We start from the raw sequence: 7119 nt of genomic DNA, 5'->3' as shown, positions 1-7119 counted from the left end.
TTGGACATGAAACACCACATTCTTAAATAGTCAATGGGCCAAAGAGAAGTCTTAACCAAATAAAAACGCACTGAAATGAATTAAAATTAAAATGAAACATATCTTAGCCTGTGGGATGCAGCTAAAAGAGTATTTAGAGGGAAAATTATAGCAGTTAATGCTTAGATTAAGAAAGAAGAAAGGTCTCAATTCAATAATCTAAGCTTCCACCTTAACTGGAGAAAAAAAAGAAATTTTAAGAAATTTTAAGAAATTTTAAGAAATCAATTAAATTAAAATTTAAAAAAATAAAGGAAACCAAAAGCTGTTTTGGATAGATCAAGAAAATTCATAAAACTCTAGATAGACAAAGCAAAGGAGAAATAAGACACAAATTGCTAAAATCAGGAATGAAACAAGGGATATTACTATTAATCCTGCAAGCATTATGATAAAAAAAAATACTAAGAAAAATTTATGTAAACTAATTCAAGAACTTAGATGAAACTGAACAATTCCTTAAAAATCAGGAAACACCAAAGGCCATCCTAGATAAAATGGACAACCGGAACAGTACTATATGCTATTACATAATTGGTAGAATACTTTAAAACATTCTGAAAAAGAAATGTCTAGATGCAGATGGTTTCACTGACGATTTCTCCCAAAGTTTTGAAGACTTACAACCAATTCTATAAAATGTCTTGCAGAAAATAGAACAGGAGAAGGATTGTTGCAACCGATTTTATAAGGTTAGCATTACTTTTATATTAAGACCGAGGTAAAATGGCATAAGAAGAGGAAAACTACAAGATCAATACCCTTGATGAATATAGATGCAATGCTCCTCAACAAAATAATAGCAAATAGAATCCAGCAACATATAAAAAGAATAATGTACCACAACTAGGGGCGCCCGGGTGGCTTAGTCGGTTAAGCGTCCGACTTTCGCTCAGGTCATGATCTCACGGTTCGTGGGTTCGAGCCCCGCATCGGGCTCTGTGCTGACTGCCAGCTCAGAGCCTGGAGCCTGTTTCAGAGTCTGTCACTCCCTCTCTCTCTGACCCTCCCCTGCTCATGCTGTCTCTCTCTCTCCTAGAAATAAATAAAACATTAAAAAAATAAATAAATAAAAAGAATAATGTACCACAACTAAATGGAATTTATCTGGGAAAAGCAAGGCTGGCTCAGTATTTCTTAATTCATCAGTATGATATACCATATTAACAGACTAAATAATTGTATAATTATCTCACCTGAAGCAGAGAAAATATTTCACAAAAACACACAACATCCATTTATTAAAAAATACTCAGAAAACAAAAAATAAAAATGACCTTACTCAACTTGATAAAGGACATCTATAAAAAAAACTTAGAGCTAATAACAAACTTTCTAGTAAGAGACTAAATGTCTTCCTACTATGATCAGGAGCAAGGCAAGGATGTCTGATCTTACCATTCGCTTCTGCTCTTACTGTTCTTATTCAAGATTGCAGTGGAATTCTTACTTGTGGAATAAAGCAAGAAATATAAACAATAAGTATACAGGATGGCACAGAACAAGTGTCCTTATTCTCAGAAGACACAATTGTCTATGTAAAGATTTCAAGGAAACTATAAAAAACTCCTAGACTACCAAGTGAGTTTAGCAAAGGACAACACACAAACATAAATCATATTTCTATATAACAACAATAAACATTGGAACACAAAATTTTTTAAATGTTATTTTCAATAGCTCAAATAAATGAAATACTTATGTATAAACCTGAAAAAAACATAATATCTATATGCTCAAAACTACGAAATGCTAATGACGGGAATCAAAGAAGAACTGAATAAATAGAGAAAACATGAACTGCAAGGCTCAACATAGTAAAGTGGTCAATTCTCACCAAAATGATCTATAGAGTCAAAGCAATGCCAATCAAAATCCCAGAAGAAGTTTTTGTACTTATAAGCAAGTTGATTCAAAAAGTTTATCAAAAGGCAAAGGAACTATAAGAGGTAAATTTCTTTTAAACTAAAACAAAGTTTGAAGAACCACACTACCTGATGTTAAGACTTACTATAAAACTATAGTAATCAAGACCATGTGGTATTGGCTAAGGGACAGACATACAGATCAATGAAACTAGAGTGTCCAGAAATTGATTTATACAAAAATGGTCTGTGGAAATTTCTAAAAAAATTTACTTATTTAAATTCAAGTTAGTTAACATACAGTGTAGTATTGGTTTCAGGAATAGAACCCAGTGCTTCATCACTTACATAGAATACCCAGTGCTCATCCCAGCAAGTGACCTCCTTAATGCCCATTACCTACTTAGCACATACTCCACCTACCTCCCCTCTAGAAACTCCAGTTTGTTCTCTGTATTTAAGTCTCTTGTGGTTTGCCTCCCTCTCTGTTTTTATGTTATTTTTCCTTGTCTTCCCTTATATTGATCTGCTGTGCTTCTTAAATTCCATGTATGAGTGAAATCATATGATATTTACCTTTCTCTGACTGACTTACTTCACTTGGCATAATACACTCTAGTTCCATCCATGTTGTCGCAGATGGAAAGATTTCATTCTTTTTGATCGCCAAGTATTAGTCCAAGATGTGGTGTGTGTGTGTGTGTGTGTGTGTGTGTGTGTGTGTGTGTGTATGTATATATGTATATATTTCTTCTTTTTTATTTTTTTTACATTTATTTATTTTTGAGAGACAGAGCGCAAACAGGGGAGGAGCAGAGAGAGAAGGAGACACAGAAGCCGAAGCAGGCACCAGGCTCTGAGCAAGCTGTCAGCACAGAGCCCGACACGGGTCTCAAACCCACAAACCATGAGATCATGTCCTGAGCTGAAGTTGGACTCTCAACCGGCTGAGCCACCCAGGTGCCCTTATATATCTTCTTTATCCATTTATCAGTCAATGAACATTTGGGCTCTTTCCATAATTTAGCTATTGTTGATAGCACTGCTATAAACATTGGAGTGCATATGCCCTTTCGAGTCAGCATTTTTGTATCCTTTGGATAAATACCTATCAGCGCAATTGCTGGGTCATAGGTAGTTCTATTTTTAATTTTTTGAGGAACCTCCATACTGTTTTCCAGAGTGGCTGCACCAATTTGCATTCCCACCAACAATGCAAAAGGGTGCCCCTTTCTCTGCATCCTTGCCAACATCTGTTGTTTTCTGCATCCTTAATTTTAGCCATTCTGACAGGTGTGGGTTGGTATCTCATTGTGGTTTTGATTTGTATTTCCCTGATGGTGGGTGATGTTGAGCATCTTTTCATGTGTCTGTTAGCCATCTGGATGTCTCCTTTGAAAAAGTGTCTATTCATGTCTTCTTCCCATTTCTTCACTGGATTATTTGTTTTTCAGGTGTTGAGTTTGTAAGTTCTCTATAGATTTTGGATACTATCCCTTTATCTGATATGCCATTTGCAAATATCTTCTCCCATTCTGTCAGTTGCCTTTTAGTTTTGTTGATTGTTTCCTTTGCTGTGCAGAAACTTTTTATCCTGGAGAGGTCCCAATAGTTCATTTTTGCTTTTATTTCCCTTGCCTCCAGAGAAATATTTAGTAAGAAATTGCTGCTACCGAGGTCAATGAGATTGCTGCCTGTTTTCTCCTCTAGGATTTTGATGGTTTCCTGTCTCACACTGAGCTCTTTCTTCCACTTTGAATTTATTTGTAAGAAAGTGGTCCACGTTCATTCTTCTACATGTTGCTGTCCAGTTTTCCCAGAACCATTTGCTGAAGAGACTGTCTTTTTTCCATTTGATACTCTTTCTTGCTCTGTTGAAGATGAGTTGGCCATAAATTTGTGAGTCCATTTCTGGGTTTTCTATTCTGCTCCATTGATCTATGTGTCTGTTTTTCTGTCTGTACCATACTGTCTTGATTACAACTTTGCAATACAGCCTATAGTCCAGAATTGTGATGACTCCAGCTTTGGTTTTCTTTTTCAACTTTACTTTGGCTCTTCAGAGTCTCTTCTGGATCCATACAAATTTTAGGAATGTTTGTTCTAGCTCTGTGAAGAATGCTGGTGTTATTTTGATAGGGATTGCACTGAATGTGTAGATTGCTTTGGGTATTATTGACATTTTAACAATATTTGTTCTTCCCATCCATGAGCATGGAATGTTTTTCCATTTCCTTGTATTTTCTTCAATTTCTTTCATAAGCTTTCTATAGTTTTCATTATACAGATCTTTTACTTAGAGTTTTTACAAAAGACAAAGACAATTCAATTGATAAATGTTGGTCTTTTGAATATATTGGAACACCTAAACATCCATGTTAAAAAAAATGAATCTCTTACCTAAACATCACACTTCATGCCAAAATTAAGATCTAAACATTAAATGAAAAACCACAAAATGTTTTTAAAAATCCCTAAAGTAAAATCTTCATGACCTGGAGTGAGGCAAAGAGGTATTAAACGTGACACCAAAAGCATGATCCATAAAGGAAAAAATTGATGTATTAGATACATTCAAAATTAAAAATATTTGCCCTAAGAAAAAGAATAAAAAGTCAAATTACAAACAGAAAATGTTTGCAAATCATATATCCAACAAAAGTCTTATGTGCTTTCAAAACTCTAATATTAGAAAAGAAAGAACACAATTTTAAGATTGGCAAAATATGTCAATATATACTCCACCAAAGTGGAGTACCTTTTCAGGAGCACCTGAAAAGTGTTCTACATCATAAACCATAGACAAATGCAAATTAAACTATGATTCAATACCACAGCACACATTTGAGAAAGGTTAAAATTAAAACAAAAAATGTTTTTAAATTTAAATTTATTTTGTTTTAGAGACAGAGAGAGAGCTGAGTTGGGGAGAGGGGCTGAGAGAGAGAGACAGAGAGAGAGGAATAATCCCAAGCAGGCTCCACACTCAGCACAGAGCCTGATACAGGCCTCGATTACACGATCCTGGATCATGACCTGAGCCGAAATCAAGAGTTGGGTGCTCAACCAAATGAGCCACCCAGGTGCTCCAAAATGTTTTTAATTTTAAAGGGGCATTACTAAATACCAGCAAGGATGAAGAACACCTGGAACTTTCATACATTACTGGTAGGAATATAAAATGGTACAACCAAGGTAGAAAATGACTTGGTTATTTCTCCAAAGCATACAGACACCATATGAGTCAGCAAAGTCACTCCCGGGAGAAATACAAACTTAAGTTCACACAAGAACCTACACATGAATGTTTATAGCAGCTCTATTCATATTTGCCAAAATCTATTCATATTTACCCAAATATCCTTTTACACATGAATGGATAAACAAACTGTGGTGCATTCCTACAATGGGTTACTACTTAGCGATTAAATGTAATGAATTATTGATACATACAACAACTTGGATGAACCACAAAGTTAACTTGCTGAGTGAAAGAAACCACTCTCAAAAAGTTACATTCTCTGTTATTTCATTTCTATGACTTTCTTCAAAAGACAAAAGTAAAGTAAGAGAGAACAGATGAGTTGTTGCCAAGGTTAAGTGTTAGGGGAAGTTATAACTATAAATGAGTAGCCCATGAAATTTTTTTGGAGGAGGTAATGAAACAGTTCTATACCCTGATTGTGGTTGTGGTTACATAAATCTATATGTACATTAAAACTGAGAACTACATACCAAAAAGTAAAAAACTTCCATTTGATAATTTGAAAACCTAGAAAGCTGGAGTAACTATATTGATATCAGAAATATTGGACTTCATGAGGAAGAAAATTAATGTGGATAAATAGGAATATTACATAGCAATGGAAGAGCTGATTTATTAAGAAGACATAACAATCCTAAGTGTGTATACACCTAAAGTGGAACTTCAAAACACATGAAGCAAAAACTGATAGGACTGAAAGGAGAAATCGTCACATCTACAATTATATTTGGAGACTAAACACTGCTTTTTGAGTAAATGATAGTAGAAGATAAGTAAAATATCTGAAAGTATAGAAGAAACCTAACAACACTATTAATCAACTTAATCTTTCCTTAATCATAATGGAATTAAACTGAAAAATATAATAAAAGAGGTATCTGCAAAGTCTCCAATTATCTGGAAACTACAAAACACATATTTACTAACTCATGTATCAAAAGATGCTATTCAGTGAAATTAGAAGATACTTTCAATTTAATAAAAATAAAAATGTCAGAATTTGTGGGANGCTTCTACTGTAAGAAAATATTTAAAAAAATAAATCCAAGGCAAGAAAAAGATGACAATAATTAGATAAGAACAGAAAGTAATAAAATCAAAATTAGAAAAACAATAATGTAACAAAAAACTAATTCCTTAAAAAGATCTGAGAAGCTGAAATGTTTGATATCAGCCTGAGGAATTTTAAAAGGAGCATTTTTAGAAGCAATGGCTTTGGATACAGATAAAAGTATAGGAAACTAAAATATGTTAAGTGTTGAATCACTATATTGTACACCNACAATACATACAAAGGAAGGAATATATAATACAGGAGTTTTGAGAAAGGATAAGATGACAGAACTCACATCATAATCCTATTATGACCTAATAGTAATGTGTAAGTGTTTAAAAGTGTGGAATAGCCAGCAAATCATTTAGACACATACCAAATGCATATAAAGAAAACAAAATGAGAATATGGAAAATTAAGAAATTTTTTTTTTNTTGCAAGGGGAACATTCTGATTGAATATAAATGGTGCTGGCAAGAAAAGGATGTTAGTGGGGCGCCTGGGTGGCTCAGTCGGTTAAGCTCAGATCATGATCTTGCAGGTTGTGGGTTTGGCCCCGCATCGGGCTCCGTGCTCAGAGCCTGGAACCTGTTACGGATTCTGTGTCTCCCTCTCTCTCTGACCCTCCCCTGCTCATGCTCTGTCTCTCTCTCCCAAAATAAATAGACATTAAAAAAAATTTTTTTTAAGAATATTAGTGTAAATATTCGTGCTTACTTCATTTTTATCCTACTTTTGAGAATGTGAATCCACATGTTAAAATGAGAAAAAAAAATCAGAAGATTATTCCACAGCAATGAAATAAATAAAGAAATTAAAATATATAGAAATCTTTTTGAATCAAAATAATTTAGTAAAACTCAGAGGCAGAAGAGTTTTGCTCAATAAAAGGTTAC

This window comes from Crocuta crocuta, unplaced genomic scaffold (genome assembly GCF_008692635.1).
Source record: "Crocuta crocuta isolate KB4526 unplaced genomic scaffold, BGI_CrCroc_1.0 scaffold1103, whole genome shotgun sequence".
In the NCBI taxonomy this organism is placed as follows: Eukaryota; Metazoa; Chordata; class Mammalia; order Carnivora; family Hyaenidae; genus Crocuta; species Crocuta crocuta.
This window is presented reverse-complemented; position numbering follows the sequence as displayed.